The 25,731-nt window shown below is 33.9% G+C and overlaps 1 protein-coding gene across 4 annotated transcripts in view; it reads left to right on the top strand.

The window, feature by feature from the left end:
• The first annotated feature begins 6,517 nt into the window (after nt 1–6,517).
• Nucleotides 6,518–25,731, top strand: part of wry (weary) — a 1,511,805-nt gene continuing 1,492,591 nt past the window's right edge. For 3 of the 4 annotated variants that reach the window (XM_069848455.1, XM_069848453.1, XM_069848456.1), the window contains exon 1: nt 6,518–6,600. The gene's annotated coding sequence lies outside the window, so the exon portion shown is untranslated. The remainder of the gene's footprint in view (nt 6,601–25,731) is intronic. The other variant, XM_069848454.1, reaches the window with a different exon arrangement.

Below are 25,731 nucleotides of genomic sequence, written 5' to 3'. Positions count from 1 at the left end.
TCACTTTATGTTGTCAGTTCCTATATTCAAAGCCATGTTAAAATATGCGTGGTATGCATCAAAATTGATAAACGAACGAGAAGTGTTTGTGAATGTGAAGGATATCTGTTTCGCAGCAGAAGTGCGGAAAAATATGTGTGACTGTGGACAACCTTCTTTCTTTTGCTGTGCATGGTGCAGGAAATATGTATGTTTTGTGTGTTTTTATGACATCATAATGAATCGGGTACAAAATGAAATGGAATAGCTGCTACAGAAATAGAACAGACACCAGTGACACATCTTGCTTTCCTACGTGAGCAGTATTTCATTGTTTATCCTTTACAATACAATGTTAGTTAATTAGTATTCTTAAATATTTCTTTTGAATGAAAAAAATCAAACTTGCGAAAAATGAGCATTAAAATTAAAACTTAAATTCTTACAATGCACTTATACTTCTCTGACAAATCTAAAAATAATAATAGTTTGGGATTGCGCACACTGTGCATAGATACGGTATCTATCTCCTGTATTGTTTCCCTGATGGATTTCACACGCTTTCCACACTCGAGAATGTGATATCTCCCGCATTGGACCCCGCACAGTTCACAGATACACATTTCGCTTGCGGAGTGGTATCTCTTGGTTGCATACACTCTGTGATGATATCCGTGCGTCGCTAGCCCTGTGGTCAGCCATCTTGTGTCGTAGCCGGCATTCGTCCAGTCTCGCTGTATCATTGCATTCGTTGTGTAGAAATCCTCTGTGATCTCCTTCCGTTTCTGTCTTCTTTCTTCCACGACTTTCTTGTAGCTCTCCGTGGCTGATAGTAGCATCCTCAGTCTTAAGTCGTCCAGAAAGAAAGTTTCCCGTGCTAACTCGTATGCGTACCTTGACAATGAGTATTTGGAGAGTCAAGAGTGCCCTCTTCAAGTATCTTGATTTTATACTTTCCAGATCTCTCATTTGTTTTTCGCTTAGATATTCCCATATCATTTCCAGACCGTATGTGCAGGTAGGCCAGATTTTAGCTTCGCTGAGCTCATGGACATATCTGAGAGATTTCCAATACTGTTGATGCTCCTTATTGCGGCTATTTGTTTCTCTTTTAAGTGCACAGCGAATGTCGTCCCTGTTGTTTGTATTGTTACTCCCAAATATTTGAAGGTACTCTTTCGGTTGACTATTTTCCCATTACACATTATTCTCTCTCTCTCCGTAACTCTTCCTCCCCTTCTAAATACTACAAGATCGGTCTTATCTTCATTTATCTTCATTTCATTTTCTGCCGCCCACTTCCCTAGTATGTCCGTGGCTTTCTGGAGGTCCTCAACATTCTCTGACGCTAGTGCCATGTCATCAGCGTATATGTATATACTCGATTTGGTGTTTGCTTTTATTGCCATTCCCACGTCGTGCGTTAGTATATTGAACAGTATTGGACTCATAGGATCGCCCTGGAATACGCCGTTTTTTTGACTGATCCAGTTTGATTCGCCCACACTATTGTTTATCTGGATGTAATTTTCTGCCATTATATTTCCAATGAGTCTTGTTAGGGTTGATCGTCCAAGCATATCCTCTAGTTTTGTCACAAGTAGTTGCCGATTCACGGAGTCGAACGCCTTCTGATAATCGATAAACAGAACATATAACTTCATCTGCTTTTCTGTAATTGCATTCTGTATTTCCTGCAGAAGATTGCTCACAGCCATCAGGGTCGATCTCTTCGGTCTAAAGCCGAATTGTTCTTCTGGGAGAAGTGGTTCTATCCGTCTGATTACTCTGATAGAACCACTTCTCCCAGAAGAACAATTCGGCTAAAATCTAAAAATTAACATGGATACAGTTCTAATAAGTTCTCTTCCCTTTATCCTTTGAAGCAGTGCTGGTCATCCCTGAATATAGCTCGACCAAGCGGCATACTACCTCTTTCGTCAGTGGTTTTCCTTTTCGCTGTAAAGCGCTCAGGCTCTCCTGAGCTCTAAAGCGCGCGCTTGTTCCCATGGGCATCAATTGACATGACTCGGGTGAGTGATTAAGGGAATCCTTGTCGTACTTCTCTCTATACTTCACGTCCCTTTGACATTTCTTTTCCTGTCCTGATTTTGACTCGTTGTTTTATATAAAGATTACTTAATATTATTGAATATAAAAGTATAACATTTTTTGCTAAATTAATTTAAAATTTCCTTATAAATAATGTTATGTGTTCATTTGTTCGTACAAACGTCATATTAATTGCAAGTGCTTGTGAATTACGTATCATGTAAGTAAGAAAGAAGGCCTATGTGTAGAAACTGGAAATATACTTTAAAGCGGTGTAAACTTGAGCATGAAATAAAATAATAAAACGCTGATATCAGCCCTATTTATTGCATAAAATAATAAAACGCTGATATCAGCCCTATTTATTGCATAAAATAAAAAAGAACGCTTAAGAAATGGACAAAAGTAATGAAGTCTAATAAAAATATGTCCAGTGCTTCTGGTATGGTTTCAATTTTTATGGTCAAGTTTATCCTAATTTACGGTATTGAAAATAATTTATTTCAAAAGAAATAGGAAGGGAGTATGCCACGCGACAGACCCTATAATTTCGATCTTAAAAATTCTTCTCCCTCTATGCAAAAATTTAAACGACACCCCTCTGTCTCCTATTATAACAACATATAGTTACGTTAATGTATTTTAAGTATAGTAAATGTTTTTGTACGAAATGGTACACCTTTATAGAAACCCTTGTCAAACCTTATATGAAAAATTAAATTATTTTAATATGTTATTGAAGTAGCCTATGCTGTTTGGATTTCTTCTGGTATTGTCTTACATACAGTGAATAACAGAATTATTCGGACACTTAATATTCCAAATGTTTGTGTGTATGTTACTAAACATGTTTGCAAAAACGCAGAAATTACGCTTACGGTTACGTCAAATAAACCAATCTGCATAATATGGACATAAAAAGAGCTTGCTAATGAAATGGTATTATGACAGCTGCACCGGGGTTCGAACGCGTGTACGACAGGGCGCGCGGCAGACGAAACGTTGGTGGCTTAGGTGTGGCGGCGAGGGGAGCGTCTGGATGCTGAGAGGGTAGAGGGGCGGTGCACTACGGCGACGCGGCAGGGGAAGGAAGCAAACTGCTACGTGCGGAGTGAAGGGGGGACGGACCCTCCCGAATCGTCCAGAAGTCCGTCGAGAGTGGAATCTTTCGCGAACTCTTCAGAAACTATAGTTTGGTTATAAAATAGAAGATGCAAGTCAGTCAGCCCGTCAGTAAGCCAGTGTTGTTACAGGCAGATCTGGACAGTAAGCGAGTTAGTCTTGTGTAGCAGTGAAGCCAGCTTCGAGACCAGAGCGCGACTTGAGTTGTGTCCGTAACTGTGGAGCCTGAAGCCCGGAGTTCGAGTGCAGTGGACCGCAGTTGGGGGACCTGAGTTCGAAGTTCAGCGGATCGTCTCTGAAGGTCTGGGTTTCGAGATTCTGTGAACGCGAGTGACTGAGCTAGAAGAACTAGCCAAGACAAACGAGCTGTGAACTGAGAACTGACAGTTCTGTGTTGTAAATAGTGCTTTGTGAATATTAGTTAAGATTAACATTTCATTGTTGTTCGTAATAGTCCAAGTAAATTGTCATTGTCGTCTGTGGAGTGCAATAACGAACGCTGTGTTGCTGTGCGGAGAGCAAATCCCATTGTTGACGGGAGTGAAATTAAATTGTAGAGAGTGAAGAGTTATTGTTGAGATAATAAAATTACATTGTTGTTCAGTATCAAAATTTACAGTATGTTAATATATTTATATAAAAATAAACAAATATACAATTTACTCCGTAACAAAAATATTCGGACAGTCCTGTTGGTCCTATTCTGCACACCCCTATTGATCACTTACATTATAAAGTAGGTGGAGGTACCGAGTTTCAATAATATGCGAGAGTACTTAGTCCTACTTGTGCTGTCGTTTCAGCAAGACGGAACACAAAATGGGGCGTAAAGGTAAGTAAACAACATTTAATCAGAGGCAGTTAGTGACATTCCATCACGAAAAAGGGAAAACCATTCGAAACATTGCAGATTTACTTCAGATGGAGAGAAGTACAGTGTCTGACATAATTCTCAAATATAAAAACGGGGACAGAATAGAGCTGAGAAAGCAAACAGGTCGCCGAAAAGTCCTCACAGACAGAGAAGAATCTCTTATTATCAGACAGATTAAAAAGAACCCTCGTATAAGTGCCCCGACGTTAGCTTCTGAAATTGAATCGGCTACGGGTAAAAAAGTACATCCCCAAACGATTAAGAGGGCAATACATAAACGGGGCTACAACGGAAGAATAGCACGAAAAAAGCCTTATGTTTGTGAAAGGAACAGACGTAAGCGACTTCAGTTTGCTAAGGAATGTGAAAATAAAGGCGAAGGTTGGTGGGAAAAGGCTCTTTTTTCTGATGAGAGAAAATTCAATGTTTTTGGCAGCGATGGTAGACAAATGGTGTGGAGAAAGCCTAAGGAGGAAATGAAAACCAAGAATTTGCGAGCTACTGTTAAACACGGTAGAGGAAATGTGATGATAAGGGGGTGCATGTCAACTTCTGGGGTTGGTGAATTGGTGTTCATCGAGGATCTCATGAAGAAGGAAGACTATCTACACCTCCTGCAACATAATTTAGTGAAAAGTAAAGAAAAGCTTGGGATTGAAAAGGAGTTTATGTTTTACCAGAACAACGATCCCAAGCATAACTCCTATATTGTACAAGAATTTCTGCTCTACAAATGCCCTAAAGTGCTTCATCCTCCTCCACAATCGTCGGATTTGAACCCTATTGAACATTTATGGGAAGAACTTGACAGGACGGTTGGATCAAGGTCTGTTTCTTCTAAAGAAGAGCTAAAAGCAAGACTTCAAGAAGAATGGGAGAAAATTCCTATAGACATAACAAAAAAATTAGTACTTAGCATGCCATGCCGTCTGAAAGAGGTTATTAAACAGGAGGGTGGTCCTACAAGGTATTAATAATGAGCTGGAATAATATTATTTGTTTTCAAAAAGTGTCCGAATATTTTTGTTAGTATTAGAAATCAAATGTTTTCCTTTATGTTTTAATAATTAGAAGAAAATTAAGTTAATTGGAATTATGTTGAAAATGTTTATATGGAATGGGATACTTTTAGGAAAAAAATAAGAAAAGCTTATTTTTATATATTTACTAGTGGCTTGTGTAGCAAATGCTGCAAACTAAGTTCATTAGACTTTCAAATAAACATTTTTCAGATTTATTTTCAATGAAGAATGCCAGACATTCTGAAAGTTATTTCCTTCCATAATAATGAAAGATACACTCTCTCTAGCCAATACTGAAGAGAACCACGCATATAAATATCTACACCACACCGCCATTAAATATATGAAAAAGACACAACCCCACTTGACTAATAGTTATAAAAATATTTGATTTTTAATAATATTATCTTACGTAAGTTTTATAGCTTTCAGTAATATATATTATATATACTATATAGCCGCCACTCAGTAAAATATAGAAATCAAAATCTAATTTAAGTTATTCTCTACATCTACTTATATAACCCCAAAACGTTTCACTTTCATATCATCAATATAGCATTAATATGCATAATTAATGAAAAATAGTCACATCATAGCATTAACTACAATAATATTTCATTTCTAATGGTAATAATGTCATCAAACCACCTCAAGTTTTGTAGTTTTTAACATCCAATACACAGCTGTACCCAGAAAATTGCACACCACAGAATCGAACCTGTAAGTTATTTTTAGTAAGTTAAGTTTTTAATAACCAATTTAATTTGAGCTCTAAATATGTCAGCATTCATGCAGATCACGGCCTTCGTATAATATTGTTTACTGTAGTATGTGTTTTGTTTTATTCTGAAATGCAACACGGCCGATTTGATGCTCGCTTCGCTTCTCCTTTACAAAAAAGCAAAGGGAATATCAAGTCGGCCGTGAATGCTATTAGCTAGTTCTCAAAACTGACAACAGATGGATTTTGGAAAATAGGATAATTATGTTTAAAAATTGACATTTCACTGAAAACTACTATTTTTCCGAAAAACTTTGAGTTCCATGCTTCAAAAAGAGGGGTCATTTATTAAAATCCGTTCAGCCGTTTTCCCGCAATTTCCATTACCAGTTCAAATTATATATATAGATGTGTAAATGTATGTCATTGAATTGTTAGTTGACGGACGTTCGAATATTTTTGTTACTCACTGTAGATTAATAGACGTTCGGAATCTATTGAATTATAACTTAAACCACATATTATATTGTCTTACTTTGAAGTTAGAAATATCATCATGACCAACATGAGTTCATGAAGTATTTGTAGTAGAAGATGCCATTAGGTTAGGGCATGTCCCCGGTCTGTAATGACCCGTTACTTATAACCACAATATTATTCGTCGGGATGCGTAGAGGACGCGAGACGAAATGCGCCTGCGTCGGAATCCCAGTCCGTTGTTCAAGCGTCGCCCCAGATCATGAAGTGTAGCCGGATCAGTTGTGTTTGAGACGGCGCCCGCGACGAGACGGAGGGCGTCATCGAGTAAAAAACATTCAGTTTACACGGTAAGTGACATTAGTAGTGGACAGTGTCTTTTATGTGTGAGTGTAAAACATTTACTAGCCTTGTAATTGTGAGTGAACCACTGAAATATATGTCTGCGAAAATCCGTTTGCTAGCTTGCGTAAAATGAAGTGCCAGTGTTTAACATACTGCATTTTCGTTAGTTTATTAAAACGTATCACATTTCACTGACAGTTTCCGAGTGCAGTTTCATGTTGAAATACAATCAGGAATGATATATTGAGCAACTAAACACAACTGTGAAAAAGGGACATCGGAAGAAAAACGTTCAGAATTGATATCCTATAATGTGTGAAATAATCAATCATAAAGAACCTAATAAATAATATGAACAAATTTCTGATTGAAAAATAACAAATGGGCGTCTGGACTTCAGTAATAGAAATAGTAGACCTACTATATCAAATATTACGTAGTGTAAAATATAAATCGAAGAGGCAATAATGGGAATGGGATTGGTAATTAAATCAAACACATATCAGTATGTAAATAACCGTATAATATATCAGTGTTTAGTAAAAGTTGATGTTTTATGCATAACAGTGCACTGCACACAATTTCGAGATGGTAAATTATCGATTATGACGGTTGTGTCATACTTTCAATGTGATTCTAAAAATAAATAAGATTAATTGGGAAAGCATGAATACAGAACGAGATATTTTCTTCGGCTGTGTGTGTACCTATTATATATCCATAAATGAGAACTATAAGATTTCACTCGATTCAAATATTCGCGATATATTTGTGTTCCATATTACGGCACATCTGTGACAAGGAAGGATACTGCAGCTGATAGCATCGGAGGGAATTAAGCAAATTACAGCAAGGAAATCGCTCAACGATTTATGAGCCAAATAATGCCGTAAGAGCGTTATAATTTTGAATGGTCACACAATAATGAACACACCCAATGCCTTTTACACGTTTTGAAAGGACATTGCACATTAGTTATCGTCGATTTACAAACAGAACAGCGTAATGTTCCTGGTTGAGTGTTAGAGAAGGCCGTATGGCCTTAACTCTGCCAGGTTAAATAAATCATTATTATTATTATTATTATTATTATTATTATTATTATTATTAATGTACTCGTATAAAATGTATGTGTGTAAACTTAGAATTGGAAAATTAAATATAGTTAAAGAGAAACAACTCACTAAAATATTTTGAGGATTCAGTTTTGTTAAGAGCTTTCAAAACGCCTTTATCTCAGAGCTAATATTGTCTTTCAAAACGCCGTTCTCTCAGAAGTAATATTTTTGACTTTAATGTGTTTATTTGTAAATAGACGATATGTGCAATGTCCTTTCAAAACGCCTTTATCTCAGAGGTAATATTTTCTTTCAAAACACCTTTATCTCAGAGGTAATATTTTTGACTTAATGTGTTTTATTTGTAAATCGACGATTTATGCAATGTCCTTTCAAAACGCCCTTATCTCAGAGGTAATATTGTCTATCAAAACGCCTTTATCTCGGAGGTAATATTTTTGACTTAATGTGTTTTATTTGTAAATCGACGATATATGCAATGTCCTTTCAAAACGCCCTTATCTCAGAGGTAATATTGTCTTTCAAAACGCTTTTATCTCAGAGGTATTATTTTTGACTTAATGTGTTTTATTGTAAATCGACGATATGTGCAATGTCCTTTCAAAACGCCTTTATCTCAGAGGTAATATTTTTGACTTAATGTGTTTTATTTGTAAATCGACGATATATGCAATGTCCTTTCAAAACGCCCTTATCTCAGAGGTAATATTGTCTATCAAAACGCCTTTATCTCGGAGGTAATATTTTTGACTTAATGTGTTTTATTTGTAAATCGACGATATGTGCAATGTCCTTTCAAAACGCCCTTATCTCAGAGGTAATATTGTCTTTCAAAACGCTTTTATCTCAGAGGTATTATTTTTGACTTAATGTGTTTTATTGTAAATCGACGATATGTGCAATGTCCTTTCAAAACGCCTTTATCTCAGAGGTAATATTTTTGACTTAATGTGTTTTATTTGTAAATCGACGATATATGCAATGTCCTTTCAAAACGCCCTTATCTCAGAGGTAATATTGTCTTTCAAAACGCTTTTATCTCAGAGGTATTATTTTTGACTTAATGTGTTTTATTGTAAATCGACGATATGTGCAATGTCCTTTCAAAACGCCTTTATCTCAGAGGTAATATTTTTGACTTAATGTGTTTTATTTGTAAATCGACGATATATGCAATGTCCTTTCAAAACGCCCTTATCTCAGAGGTAATATTGTCTATCAAAACGCCTTTATCTCGGAGGTAATATTTTTGACTTAATGTGTTTTATTTGTAAATCGACGATATATGCAATGTCCTTTCAAAACGCCTTTATCTCAGAGGTAATATTTTCTTTCAAAACACCTTTATCTCGGAGGTAATATTTTTTACTTGATGTGTTTTATTTGTAAATCGACGATATGTGTATTGTCCTTTGAAAACGCCTTTATCTCAGAGGTAATATTTTCTTACAAAACGCCTTTATCTCAGAGATAATATTTTTGACTTAATGTGTTTTATTTGTAAATCGACGATATGTGCAATGTCCATTCAAAACGCCTTTTGACTTAATGTGTTTTATTGTAAATCGACGATATGTGCAATGTTCTTTCAAAACGTCTTTATCTCAGAGGTAATATTGTCTTTCAAAACGCCTTTATCTCGGAGGTAATATCTTTGACTTAATGTGTTTTATTTGTAAATCGACGATATATGCAATGTCCTTTCAAAACGCCTTTATCTCAGACGTAATATTTCCTTTCAAAACGCCTTTATCTCAGAGGTAATATTTTCTTTCAAAACACCTTTATCTTGGAGGTAATATTTTTTACTTGATGTGTTTTATTTGTAAATCGACGATATGTGTATTGTCCTTTGAAAACGCCTTTATCTCAGAGGTAATATTTTCTTACAAAACGCCTTTATCTCAGAGATAATATTTTTGACTTAATGTGTTTTATTTGTAAATCGACGATATGTGCAATGTCCATTCAAAACGCCTTTTGACTTAATGTGTTTTATTGTAAATCGACGATATGTGCAATGTTCTTTCAAAACGTCTTTATCTCAGAGGTAATATTGTCTTTCAAAACGCCTTTATCTCGGAGGTAATATCTTTGACTTAATGTGTTTTATTTGTAAATCGACGATATATGCAATGTCCTTTCAAAACGCCTTTATCTCAGAGGTAATATTTTCTTTCAAAACGCCTTTATCTCAGAGGTAATATTTTTGACTTAATGTGTTTTATTTGTAAATCGACGATATGTGCAATGTCCATTCAAAACGCCTTTTGACTTAATGTGTTTTATTGTAAATCGACGACATGTGCAATGTCCTTTCAAAACGCCTTTATCACAGAGGTAATATTTTTGACTGAATGTGTTTTGCTTGTAAGCAGACGATATTAGGTTAACAAAATATCGCATAAATGAAATACTTTTTTTTTTTGTTACTGTGCAAAGACTACATAACGTATTGCAATTACAACAAAAGCCGATACAGCTTAATGGAAGTTGTCTTGTACGGAGCAAAATACTGGATAAGGTGGGAGGGGGGAGAGTGAAGTGAACAGAGAAATGGTAGTAGGTTAATTTATTTAGTGCAGCCTTCATGCTGCTGAGAGTCGAAATGCAATGTAGTCGGGAGATGACCAACAAATTTTACCTGGAATTCTGCGTTAGGGGCAGAGTTCTTTAGTTGCCGTAAATATACGTAACGAGACATACATTTACGTCTCTCCCGTAGGAGGGTATGTTAATAATTCTATCATTTAAAATCATTCCTCTTCGCCGGGCTTGATCTACTGGATCACCGAGGGCCACGCAAGGAGAGAATAGCGTAAAATCCCTCTCTTGCAATTTTCGTTGCTCAGTTGAAAGTTTTACGAATACAGTAATTTGAATCATGTTTTAACTTACACATAGAATCTTAGTTTCGAACTCTGGATCGTCATCCCGCATAGGTGCGACAATTAAGATGGATGGAAATCTTTAAAGCTTAGTATATTATGTTGATTACTTGAATTTTATAATTTTTATTTATTTATTTTTTTTACTTGGTTATTGACGCTGTATCAAGTAGTAGGTTATTTATCGTCGACAGGGTTGGTAATAATGACGCGGTATTTGGCGAGATGAAGCCTAGAATTCGTCATAGATTACATGAAATTTGCCTTACGGTTGAAAAAACTCAACCAGGTAATGAGCCCAAATGGGAATCGAACCCAGTCTCAAGCGCAACTCCGGTTGAGCAGGCAGGCACCTCAGCCGACTGAGCTGCGCCGCTGGTTATTTTATTTGTTAGAAGGTAGATATTTTATTAATATTGCATTTCATCTAAAAACATTTGAGCATAGACATTATTCCATTTAAGAATTCAACCACTTATATTTTCAAAATGGGTCAATACAGTAAAATATTGGGCCAATCTTTGATATCTCCCCACACCACATGCGGATCTGACGTCTGATTTGTATGTATTTATTCACACTGCAAATGGGTAAATACCCGGTGGCAGTGGTAACTAATTACACTCAATAATTACAATAATAATGAAATACAGTCATAATATTAATAATAAAATAATAATAGCAATATATAATAATATTAACAAGGAGCATCCTAAATTAAATGAATCACTTAATATAACTTAATTAAAGTAAGTCTAATTTAACCCTAAGTTACTATTTAAACCACGAGTATATATGATACATGTTCAAACTTGCACAAGTACCTTTCAGCACTACACTCATTTCGCTACCAATTCACTCACTGCACTGGAACTAAGACACATTTTACTGACACTATCCTGAGTTCATTAACGCTTCAAAAACATTTCTCTGTTCAAATACTTTGCACTACCACTGCAAACTATAGAACTTCACTGACGCAACCACACTTCACTGTCACAACACATTTCACAGACACAATACACTTCTTCACTGATACAACATTTCAAATAACAGAACATCAATTACACCCTTATTATTCCGTAGAATTGTACTTACTATATTAACCTCAAATCGCTAGCCTAGACCCCATTACAAGCACTATAACTCACACCCATTCACTATAAATCTATTTTTCTGCCACTATAACTCTCAGAATTTACTTTTAAGCTCACTGCACTTTCACTACAATACACTGCACACCCAATATAAATCACTGGAGATTCACTATGTTTCTCTGCTTACTCACTATACTTGTAAAACCACAAAATAATCTGCATAATGTATTACCGCCTATTAGTAAAGTCCTTAGCCTATTTTTAAATACATATTTGGTTATTGGTAAAGCCTTTAGTAAGTCTGCAGGTAGAGCATTCCAGTCCCTGATAGTACGATTGAGAAAAGAAAACTTTCCAGTGTCCGTCCTCTGTCTTCTTTCCCTCAATTTATATGAGTGGACGTTCCTTGAAGAGTAATTTGGCTTCTGCAACCTATTTTTTATTTCTCTCCAGGCAGTCTCACCTCTATATGTTTTGTACATTGCGCATAATCGAATTCGAGTTCTTCTGTCCGTGAGTGTGTCCCATTTTAATGTTGAATTTTATTATTACGACAACGTTTGAGAGCCCGTTTTAGAATCTTTTCCAATGTCTTGCGTTTCGTTACAAGTTGGATGGGTTAAATGAGGGGATAGCTAAGTGAAAAGAGGCCATGTTGTGTGAAAAGGTTTCAGTGACAAAGCTCATTTTCTCTCCTGTGTGTAGTGTGTGGAGATATCGAAGTTTCACGAAATATTGTTTCTTTTTTCATTTAGGTACTTGAAAGGCAATTTAAAATAAAATTTTGTCTTCTTTTAAATAAGTGAATAAATATTATTAAAAAGAGGGAGACGCAATTTAAAAAATCAAGCCTACAAGTTTTTCAAGGGAAAATTAATGTAGAAAATTAGATTTGTCGTAATTTTCTTAACCAAAATTATCCAGATACCATAGCACATGGCATCTATACTACTATTCCTAAAATACTATGTAGTGTAATACTGTGGTAGAAATGTAGTCCGCGCCAAGATTTTCATTATTTTTATTTGATTCACAGCGGTCTGTTTACATATTTAGCACTAAACAATACTATTTGTAAATAGATGATTCTTATTTTTTAAATATTTTTACTCGTTTAATATCTGTTGTAGAGCGGTTAGTAAAAACTAAATGTCACAATTTTCACTGCATTCGTTTAATTCCTACCGCTCTTATTTCTGGAATTATATGCAGTCGCATATCCAAGATTCAGTTTTGTGAGGGAGCACAAGTTTTCATAAGTGTTGAGGTAGATACTAATGGAAAATTTCGCGATACCTTAAACTGAACGTCTCTCTGTTCTTACGAATATATTTAATACATCAAAACTGTGAATGAATGAATGAATTATTTAATTACTTTTTATGGTGTAGTCCCGGTTCTAGTCACATATAAATACGTCCAGATTATTGGAAACCTATACTGCGCATCATATTCATAATTTTTCGTTGCCTCACTTACATGCCAGGGTCAGATCGGCCTCAATTGCATGCAGTGGTTATTGAGGAGGACGTTCTGGGAATAGTAGGTGAAGATCTGACCCATAAGTATCAGCAGAAGACGCTCCTTCTTCTATTAAAACTTTCTTTGCCATTGCTATTGTCCTTAAAATAATGGGAGGAGTGATAATAGGAGGAAGAAGAATGAAGTGCATAAGATATTCTTCTGCTAACTACAGCTAAGTGACAGCTGTGAGCAGTATGGAATGAAGATAAATGCCAACAAAACGAAGACCATGGTCATAGGAATAAAAGTAAAGAAGGTAAACTTGCGAATTCTAAATGAGGCAGTAGAGCAAGTGGACAGCTTCAAATACTTGGGGTGTACTACAAACAGTAACATGAGCTGCTGCCAGGAAGTCAGAAGGATAGCAATGGCAAAGAAAGCTTTTAAAGGGTTAGGTACAGCTTACAGCAGTAAAATTTTTGGAAATACTCAACATTTTTTCCTCCATTACTGTATCTTGTACAATAATGAAAATTGGTACGTGTAAAATACTGTCCTTCTGCTATATGAAAAAAAATACTTTTACAATTTAAATATATATATATATATATATATATATATATATATATATATATATATATATATTTTAAAAATTCAAAATGTTGGCAGTTCACTGTGCAGTGACGAAGCATTTCCCTCATAACTCATAAACTTTTTAACCTTTTCATATTCTCTCGCTTTTATTTTATTGCTGAAACTCATGTTTACAATATCATGCTCTTTCAACTACATTCCTTAATAAATAATATATTTTTTTTTTATTTTTTGTTAGAAGAAAATACTGATATTGAACATTTTTAAAATGAATAAATTTTTTTATCAGATAATCTATCAAAGGGAGAGAAGTGATCTTGTATCATATTGTAGATATGACATGCATAAATACACATAAAAAATTTCATCACAGAATGTTATACTTCTTGAGTTATGTGGGAAACGCTTCATCACTGCACAGTGAACTGAATAAAAAAAAAAAAAAGAAATTAAATTTTTTTTAATCTTAAAAAAGTTATATATATATATATATAGCACAATATCAGTGTTTTATACATACTAATTTTCATTTTGTACAAGATATGGTAGTGGAGAAAAAAAAATGTTGAATATTTCCAAAATTTTACTGCTGTAAACTGTACCTAACCACTTAATAGAAAAAGAAGCATCTTCTGCTGACTTCTAGATGAAGAGACTAGTGAAGTGCTTTGTGTGGAGTGTAGCATTGTATGGGGCAGAAACATAGACATTACAACGAAGAGAAGAGATGTGACTAGAAGCATTTGAAATGTGGATATGGAGGAGAATGGAGCGTCTGAAATGGACAGACAGAATAAGAAATGAAGCTGTGTTGGAAAGAGTGGGTGAAGAGAGACTGATACTGAAACTGATCAGGAAGAGAAAAAAGGAATTGGTTGGATCACTGGTTGGGAAGAAACTGCCTAGAATGCTCTGTAAGGAATGATGAACGGGAGAAGAGTTGGGGTCAAAAGATATCAGATGATGGACGACGCTAAGATACGAGTGTATGGGTCATATGCGGAGACTAAGAGAAAGGCAGAAAATAGGAAAGACTGGAGAATGCTGGGTTTGCAGTGAAAGACCTGCGCTTGGGCAGAACACTATGAATGAATGGATACTGGTACCTAGGAATCGTTTTGTACATCCCATGAAATTAAGAAATGAAGGAGTCTGTAAAGTGGGGGAACACTGCAAATCGGAAGTAACCCATGATGTTGTTGCGTCTGGCTGAAGTGCTAGCGCGTTGGCTTTCCATGTAGGCGGCCCGGGTTCGATTTCTGGGCAGGTAGTGATAGAATTTATGGTGGGCAAAGCAAACGTTGCAGAGGGTTTTTCTCGAGATACTCCCGTTCCTATCGTTCCATCAACACATTCTACCTCCGTCCTTACTTCATCTCTTAAGCACAATAGTAAAAACAGGCTGGGGCGAAGTCTTGGGCTAGTACGGGTTTCAGATCCAGGTTGAGCCGTAAGTAATGTCATTAATTTCGGGGAGTTATTCTTTGAGATATTTCAAACAAAAATTTACTACGAATTCGCTCGTTTTTACATCCTTTTCGAAATAAAAATTGTTTTATATGAAACCTTTTGTGGCGTGTTTTGGGAAAGCCATTGAGTTAATTCTCAATGTGCTCAGTCAACTTAACAAGGGACTATATTATGATAAATCTAGGAAATCATGTAGGACTATTAAAAAAAACTACAAATAATGCCCATGGCTTGTCAGTATATCTTTTCATTAATAATCTTCCTCATATGTAAGCGTGAAAACTTTGTAACTAATTCAACAGTTCATAGCATAAATATACGTCAAAAAATGGCTTTCATACTCCATCGGCAAGTCTATCGTGCTATCAAAAAGGAGTGCGTTTTTAATAGCCTCCCTATCGATATAAAAAATGAAACTCAAAACATAAGATTATTTAGGGCCAAATTAAAGAAGTACCTAATTTCTCACGCCTTCTATTCTATAGGTGAATTCATGACATTCAATAACACTTCATGAAATTGATACTAAAACTTTGTGTTGTACTAGTAGACTATATTGTAAATCTCCTCTGTATATATTTCATCTAGACTGTGACTATAAATTAAGACTTTATAATAGTATTAAGTTTTTTGACTTGTTCCATATTCTAGCTGTAAAGCAATGTATGAATACCATGGAGTGTTAATAAATACAATACAATAAATGGTTGTAATAATTTTAGTTTGGTCCTTTAAATATGCAGAAATTTGTTCCGAACAGATGTAATATTAAAAACTCCCTTTCCAGAACGAGAAGTTACCTTTGTTCGGATTAAATTTCTGCACATTTAAAGGGAAAGACTAAATTATTTCCATCATTCATTATCATAATACACTGCTCTCTTAAATTGACTGATCATATTGGGAATTAAATTAATAGCTTTCCCAAAACAAGTTGTGAAATGTTCCATATAAAATAATTTTATCTCGAAAGGGAAGCAAAAACGAGCAAAATTGTACAAAATTTTTTGTTTGAAATATCTCAAAGAATAACCCCCATCAGTATCATTCTTAATGGCATTACTTACGATTCATGCTATGTATTAGTACGAGTAGATGAGCCGGTTATGCGCAAAACTAAACGACGCAGACGTTCGGCTTAATTTTCTGATTAACCATGAACTTAGTTACAAAACGCATAATAGTTTTTTAAATTTATTTTAGTATAATCTATTGCCCCCTTCAATCTGCACAGTTACATCATGTTCACAGTGTATTTAAAATATTTTTGTAAAAGGCAAGGGTCCAAGAGACCTGGTACTTTTAATATAAAACATCTTAAAACTATATATATGTCTGTATGTATTTATTTACACTGCAAGTGGGCAAGCACCCGGTGGCAGTGGTATACACAATATAAACAGTACACAAAAAAAAAAAAGATAAGCAATACACAATAAATTTACAATACACAATACAATTATACAATACACAATACAATAAGAATACACAATATAATTTAACACAATAATAATAAAACATAAATAAAATACCTAATTTTACATTACAACCTACAATATTATGTATAGGCCCTACATAAGTTTCAATAGTCTTTCACTTTATTCTCATTTCACTCACTGTAGTGGCACTATGACGCATTTCACTGACACACTATAACACATTTCACTGACACTATAGAACACATTTCATTGACGCTATAAATTATCACTGATCGGAACTATTCACTGCACTGTAAAACCAGAACTCCACTGACTCACCTCGCTTCACTGATACAACAGTTCAAATAAGTCAAATAATTACACCCTTATGCATACTTATAAACAGAACTACATTTAAACTAAACATTTCTAGTCTAAGGCCCTCTTACACGCTATTTTTAAATAATTTACAATTCAAACCAAGGAAGTAACTCGTCAGGCTAAATAAATACATGTCGCCTTAAAAAATTAAATGTTGAATGTCACCTTAATTTTAATTTGCACTTTATACACAACTTTTTAAATTATTCTTGAATCTCCTTAAGGAAGGACAGCCCTCAAAGACCGCTGCAGGTAGGTCATTCCAATCATTTATAGTTCTATTTAAAAATGAGAATTTACCTACATCCGTTTTCTGTTTCCTACATTTGATTTTAAAATCATGATCGTTCCTACCATAGTACGTTGGCTTTTCTAACCGAGCCGTTATGTCTACCCATGCTTTCTGACCTAGATGTGCTCTATACAATGATGGTATTCCAGTTTTCCTACGTCTGTTTTCCAAAGTTTCCCATTTAAGTTCTTTTATCGTATCGTTTCCATCTTCTCTTTTACCTTTAACAAATTTAGCTGCCCTATACTGGATTCTTTCTAAGGAATTTATCTGATATATTCTATAGGGATCCCAACATGTAGTTCCGTATTCCATTAACGGTCGCTAAAAGAAAAAAGAACTGTATTTAAACTGTGTTTTATCATCTCAAAAGTTGTATGAGCTGATAATTCTCCTCCAAGTCTGTGACCTTTATAAAAAAAGGAATCTCACTCAGCTTAACATTTATCTATATTAAAATAAGGACTCAAAAATGTGTCCTGTTCATGAGGGTACATTCTGTTGTTTCGTCAGCAGTAAGGTTGGTTAAATCTTGACTTCACTTATGCTACTGTTCAATGGTATCATTTTAAATATAATTTTAAATATGTAGGAATTATTATAGTAGGTCAGCATTTACGTTGGGATAAACAAATTGATTTCATGTGTACAAGTATAAGAAAGACAATTTATAAATTCATAATACTTCGAAATTTTATCAGTAAGGAGGCATTGAGAATAATATTTTTAGCTTTAGAACAATCATTAATACAATATGGTAAAATAAATTGGGGTGGAGTAGCATCATCTGTACTTAATCCTTTAATTTTATTACATAGAAGATTAATAAAAATTTGTCTAACCGAAAATATCGATTACCCAACAAATTTAATTTATACAGATTTTAAAGTATTAACTATTGAAGAAATTTGTAAATATAGTTGACTAACTTACTACCACAGAAATCAAATAAAATATAAATCTAATCGACGTGAATATCGTACTCGAAGACAAAAGTCTACTTTCCCATTAATTGAGCCTAAATGTCATACAAGTGCAGCTCTTAAACATGGTGCTAGTTTCGGCCCAAGACTTTATAATGAAATTACAAACCATTTTCCAAATTTGAAATATTTTAAAATTGAAGCTTTTAAAAAAGAAATTTATGAAATTATTCATGATGTATGATATTAACAAATGTATTTTTTTATCTTTTATTTCTGTCGACTATATTCATGTTTTTATTGAATATCACTGGCTTCTGTCTGATTGTCAATTTATATTGAATGTGTTTTTCTCTCTTTTTCTCTTTCTTCTTTCTTTTTTGCTCTTGTGTTGTATTTATTGGTTTGAATTAAGTTACTTACTGTATTTAGTAAACTGTCCTTGTAAATTTTATGTTATATTATTGGCTAAGATCACACCGTACACGAGCCTGGCTCTTACGGTGGTGGTTAGAAACAGTTTTGTTTTATAAATTTAATTTGTATTCACTAGCTAGCTAGTTAAATAAATTAATTAAATAAATCATTTTGAGAAATTTTTATTACGAAAGTAGTATTGTTGTAAGTTTTAACTCCAAGGTCTTTTTCACTACCTACAAGAACAGATCCGTTATTTCTGGTCCTTCAGGACTAATATCTTGAATATCATAAAATACTGTTTTAACAAAAGTAGCAAGTTTCATACGATTTCATCCTATTTTTCCTCTTTGAGTTGGAATCGAAATACAGTTGCTTTTCTAACAACGGAATTAACACCATCTTCTTGTTTTTAAAAAATAACACAGATATGACATACACAAACTACGTTTTTCGCTATAACATAAAGCCATTTGTGCTGAAAAGATCTATTTTCCTCTGTTTCAAAGACATAATACTGGAGAATGCAAGTATTTTTCAGATGGTATACTTCATCTTCTTTTTTATTAGATTATTTCAGTCAGCATTAGATTCTCTACATTCGCCTAAATGTTTTTCCTTATTTCCTTTAATTAACTTGCTATGAGTACCGGTACTTCTACTACTACTGCTACTGCTGTTTTCTTCTTCGCTTTCAGTAATACTGCACTCGTACTTCTGGAACATTCTGAATCATTCTAGTATACAACATTTGTGTTGCTTTTTTCACTAAAACGATTATTCACTCCCTGCTTTTCACCTATTACTTTTCTGTTTCTCTGGATTAGGTTTCATCTTCGTAAATACTCTTTTCCTTGTATATTTTTCTTGACATTGTTTCGAGCATCTAGTAAAATTGCAAATACAGGAAAACAGATTAACATTACTATTAACAAATAGGCTATCTAAACAGTTAAAACGTTCCACATCGCAGACCTGCTTTGGTTCAATTAGTACGTGATAATTCAAACATGCACAAAAAATAATAGAGCTCAACTCACAAAGATTAAAAAGACATGTAGAAAGAAATGTGACTCCTGCTGCACGGGCGGTGAGTCTATAGTAATGATATGATAATGATATGATGTAATGATGATAAAGATCATGATATAATAATAATAATAGTAATAATAATAATTCTTTATTTATACTGGCAGAGTTAAGGCTATAGGGCCTTCTCTGACACTCTACTAGGTCACAAAGTATACAAGCAGTTAAAATTTAACAAAAAGTTAAAGAACAGAATACTAACATATTACAAAAAAATAATAATAGCATAATAAAATCGACACTAAACAACATGAAAATAATACCATAATAGAAAAAAGAAAGTAAGATACATTGGAATATAGTAAAAGCAACTCATTTAGTACAAATGGTTAATATGTAGAACGTAAGGTAGAATATAACAAAATTGAATGTAATAAAATAATAATAAAAAAGAAAAGAAATACGAATATTAAATAAAATTCACAATAAAATGGCTATGCTAATAAATTCATCGGCTGATAAAGAGAACAAAAAGGGGAAAGAAAGGAAAGAAATATATAGCCTATATTTTTACAAAACTATCGCAAGAAAAGGGCTTATAACTGAAAGGAATCTGAATTGAAAAAGTGGAATTTTAATTTATTTTTGAAACTAGACAATGTCCGACAGTCTCTGACATGTTGTAGAAATGGGGTTGTGGTGTTTAGTATCTAATGAATAATTTAAAGGCATTTTTCAAAGTTATTTAAATTTCCTAAGTTCAAATATTTGTTTAAAAAATGGGACAATCTCACCTCGACCTGGGTTTACCTTTGTATCGAATCTCAAAAATAATTGAATAAGCCTTTACAAGAAATAATGGGACAGTGTCCCCCTTATATTATTCTAGAATAATCTCAGTAGAGGTTTTGATTTATCTAGAGAAAATCAAAACTGGATTGGAATTTAATTGACTATTACACGATTACAAGAAAGTATGTAAAGATTGGAAGAAATAAAGTACTCTAATACAAAAAGTTATTAATTGACTTACTAAAATTCCATTTCACTAATGTTAACTTCACCAAAACGTTTGAGCGGAGCCGCCATTTTCAGTTGCTATCTCTGTTTTGAAACAAATGACGATCGCAAAGCATGTTTTATAGTACCGTAAAGAATTTGCAGTTTGAAATGTTGGCAAACAAAGAAACAAATGCTAGGGAGGTGATAAAAACAAATAAATGCTAGGGAAGTGATGAAATTCTAGCGATAAACAGCCATGATTGGTTGAAATACGTCCTTTCGTACAGTTTTATTGGTAAAAAGTAGTATGACATAGTAAAAGTGTAATAATCATAGAAAAATGAATCTATAAACAATGATAATAATTTCTATGTCTAAGAAGTCATCATTTTCAGCAGGTGAAGGACATAAACTAGGCGAATAATATAGTTTCATGAAAAAATTTCATTTATCTTCATATTTTTAACGTAATTTGAGAAGTGCAAGGGCAGACACAAAAAACGGGAAAACAAACAATAATAAAGGAATTATTATTTGCTGTAGTAATCACTCACCTCTAGGACTGAAAAATGGTTGTTCCTCTTCACCGATACGGGTCTTTGAGGATCAGTTTTCCTCAAAATGCTCTCCCATTCGTATTGTCGAGATGCCAGCTCTTACTTTCTTAATATTTTGCGCAAACCTCAACGTTAATTCAGTGTGATGATAGAGAAACCTTTTTATCCAATCAGAGGCTGGGTATTGTCGTTGAATTTAGGCACACTTACACCTTTGCATTACGTATAATATCGCAAGTCATCCTAAAATCAATTTCATCCACAGACAACCAGATCAAAAAATGATTGCTCCTCCTATTTTGGCCCCCCAGTGTTTTGTGTGTCTGTTTTTCAGTTTATTCTTCGAAGTTGTAGTAGGAATTCCATAATTTATGGCTGCTTTTCTCTGCCTTAAGCACTTCATTAAGACATCATATATAGCTTTCTTCAAAGTTTCTTCGTTGTAGTTTTTGTAGAGCCGGCTACCTGCTGGGAACACATACACACACGTGACATGATGGATTAGTATGTACAGTACCTAGGCCTACCTATATGAAAACAAAAGCAAGTATCAGTGTTTGTTAGTATTCATGTACGAATATAAATGCAAATCAAAAATATCTGAATTCATTTTCAATACAAAACATGAGCAAACATTGATAACAAAAAGTCATCCCAAATCGCTGTTAGAAACGTCACATTTCCCTAAACCCAACAAAATAACGTAAAATGTTGACTCAATAATTGTAACTTTCATTGCTGTTTCAAGTAGAGATATTAAGGAATGAAAATAAATACTTACCAGCTTACTAAAGTAAGTTCATACACCTGTTGCAATAAAAGTTGCTGCACAAGAAATTCACTGAAAAATGGAAACACCACAACAGCTCCAGTAAAACTAACTGTGGACCACAAAGTTCAATCTGAAATTTCCATACTGAAACTAGTTGTGTCATATTATGTAATTTCAAAAGACTATTTACATTTCAGTAATCCTATCTTTGTAAAACAATTTGATTAGGTTTAGCATACAAGTTAATAAGTCCCCCTATATTTCAACAATTCCATATTTGAACACCCAACTCTAATGGATTCAGCGTATATGTAATTTCAAAAGACTATTTACACGTCAGTAATCCTATCTTTGTAAGACACAATTTGATTAGGTTTAGCATACAAGTTAATAAGTCCCCCTATATTTCAACAATTCCATATTTGAACACCCAACTCTAATAAATTCAGCGTATATGTAATTTCAAAAGACTACTTACATTTCAATAATCCTATGTTTGTAAGACACAATTTGATTAGGTTTAGCATATAAGTTAATAAGTCCCCCTATATTTCAACAATTCCATATTTGAACACCCAACTCTAATAGATTCAGCGTATATGTAATTTCAAAAGACTATTTACATTTCAATAATCCTATCTTTGTAAAACACAATTTGATTAGGTTTAGCATACAAGTTAATAAGTCCCCCTATATTTCAACAATTCCATATTTGAACACCCAACTCTAATAGATTCAGCGTATATGTAATTTCAAAAGACTACTTACATTTCAATAATCCTATAATAATAATAATAATAATAATAATAATAATAATAATAATAACTTAAAAGCAATCGTGCTGCTTTTCTTTCTTGAATTGTATTCTTCCTGTTATCATCAAACTAACCTTCATGTGATGAAAGATTAGTGGAACGGAGAAAAATTCTCTCCGGCACCGGGATTTGAACCCAGGTTTTCAGATCTACGTGCTGACGCTCTATCCACTAAGCCACACCGGATTCCCATTACGATGTCGGATTGATTCCTCTCAGTTTAAGTTCCACCTCTTGAGTTCCCTCTTCGGTACATAGTGATAATAACGTTCATGTGTTCCCTTAGATGGTCCGAGAATCATTTCCGATGCTGATTATATTCCTGCACCTATAATATTACATTTTTCATTAATGTTTAATGTGTTTTAATCCCGTTGTGATTCTTGTGATTAATGCTAATTTATTATTTCAATTTGATTTGTGATTTTCTTTTACAGTATTTTTTCTAATTGTTCCAAAAATAATTTAGCTGAATTTTTTTTGTTCTAAATTTTTAATGTCGAATCTATGGCCTTTAATTCCCTTCTATTTACTTTTGAGATCTTAATTTTGAATTTGGATTTTGGTAAGTAGCGGTCAGTCACAATCGGCACCTCTACAACTCTTGAGATCTTCAATATTTTTGAGATCTGGTTTTTCTTTTACTGCATGATCAATGTGATTTTCAATTATTAGTCTTAACTCTAGACATTCATGCTTGCTTGTGTATATTCTTCTGCTGAAAGTATGTGCTTTTTATCACGAGGTTTCTCGGTGTTGAAAAATTTATTAATAAAATTCAATTCCATTGTCGTTACTTTCTTCACCTATACTGGAAGGACCAATTTTGGGTTTGTAATCATTTTTCTTACCAATATATATTTTTTTCAAATCTCCTGTTCTAATCCTAATTTTATTCTGTGAGAGTCTCGTAACGTTTCTAAACATTTACAAATTTCGTCTTAACTTTCGTGCTTTCATCTTCAGTAAACACATACGCGTAGGCTATATTCATGGGTTATCAGTCAATTAGTTCTCTGCGAAATGTCTACTCCAAAAATGTCCACCATTTTTAATGTCCAATATCAAAAATTTCCCCAGTTATAAAATGTTCAGTATAAAATATGCCCACAGTCAATAAAGCCATTATCTTCAATGTCTATAAGCATTAAATGGTCATTATAATAGTACATTATGCAACGAGCCTATAATGATAGTAATTAAGAAGCGAGTATGGATATTTATGAAACGAGCGCAAGCGAGTTTCATAATTTCTCATACGAGCTTCTTAATTACCATTATAGGCGAGTTTCATACGACTTTTTATGCTCGATCATATTTCTAACTTGAAATTATTCAGATCTATATGTATACATTTTATTTGTATCTGACAAGATCGGAAGTGACCTTGTTCTAGGTCGTGAATTGTGAGATATGCGCAGACGCGAAAGTATTGATTTTTTCTGAGGAACAATAATGTCATTGACCTTGTGTAATCCCGTTAAACTTGGTATAACCTTGATTATTGAATTCGACATTGAAAAACGAGATGACAAATTGAATTTATTTGAATATTATTTACAATTCTCTCCGGCGCCGGGATTTGAACCCGGATTTTTCTCCGTTCCATTACTCTTTCATCGTTGATGACGCAGAATATCTGCATGGAAATATCATATGTACTTCGGTACATTATAATAATATACCGTAACTAATTATTATAGTAACAGAACATAACCTTCTGCGACAGTATTGGATTTCCAGCCTCCGTGACTTTTCGCTAATTCTCTTTCGATTGCATATCTGAGAATAATCGATACTTGCGGTTTTATAACGGTACAAAGCTGACTTGTTATTGGCTGAACACCTGTAAGCTGAGTTGTCATTGGCTGAAAACACCTGTACTTTAGTGAGTAGGTGTACTTTAATGACATGCATTAAAGGACTGCTACCAGGTGTATAATTACTACATTTCGGCATGGTCGAGCATAAAAATGTGTGTAGTTATTATACTGTATAATGGATGTCCACAACAATATTTATTGATAATGCAAATTAATAGTCTAACAATGAAATGTAAGCTAAATATTCAATGCCTAATTTTCTTCTTCACCGTAGTCAGCGTGCAGCTTTATATGATAAGAAAGTGGCCACAGATATTGTTTCACTTGGTTGTTGTCCTTACATTGATTGTATGAAGGTACAGTTCTTTCAATTCGCAGTTGATTTGTAACATATTTCTTGTTTACGGGGTGCCTTATATTTAAGCGACCGTAGTGAATTTGGATTATGGTATTCTTTGTGTCATTCTGTTCTTGGGGTATGTTTTCCATATTTTTGTAGTGGACTTTCTGTATATTGGACGTTGTGTTGTGGACGAATTGATTTGGAATGCATTCATGATATTCACATCAAAATACTGGCGTTTAGTTTGACTAAAACTCTGTAATTAATTCAGAGCTTACATTTTTTCCACCAAAGGTAAGGCCTTGTTTTTAATTATGAATAAAATCTCAAAGGAATGTCTATTGTGACATTAGTTATTCATAAATAGAGGAACTTCTGATAAGTCTAGAATGCAAATTTAAATAAAGCGTCATTGTAGTAATATAAATGCAACTTACAAGATAAATAAATAAATAAATTTAGCTTTCCTTATGAAAAGGTTGCCAGATTTGACAAAGCGTATTACATATAATTTGGAAACAAACCTAAAAGGCAAAATTATATACATTTGAAACGGTTAGGGAATCGAATATACAAAATGTCAGAAAAATTTACACCTAAGTAGCGTTTGTGCCCATTTACAGTTAAGAAAGGGGGGAAAAATATCATCAGATAGGTTAGAATGATTTGAATGCCATATACCGCGAGAAAAATAATAGTACGGATTTATTGGCATTGATATCTAAACCAATCAACAGCCATCGGTTGACATAACTTGAAATTTCCATTATCA

This window comes from Periplaneta americana, chromosome 15 (assembly GCF_040183065.1).
Source record: "Periplaneta americana isolate PAMFEO1 chromosome 15, P.americana_PAMFEO1_priV1, whole genome shotgun sequence".
Taxonomy (NCBI): Eukaryota; Metazoa; Arthropoda; class Insecta; order Blattodea; family Blattidae; genus Periplaneta; species Periplaneta americana.
The sequence above is the reverse complement of the archived record's forward strand: the minus strand, read 5'-3'. Positions and strand labels throughout refer to the sequence as shown.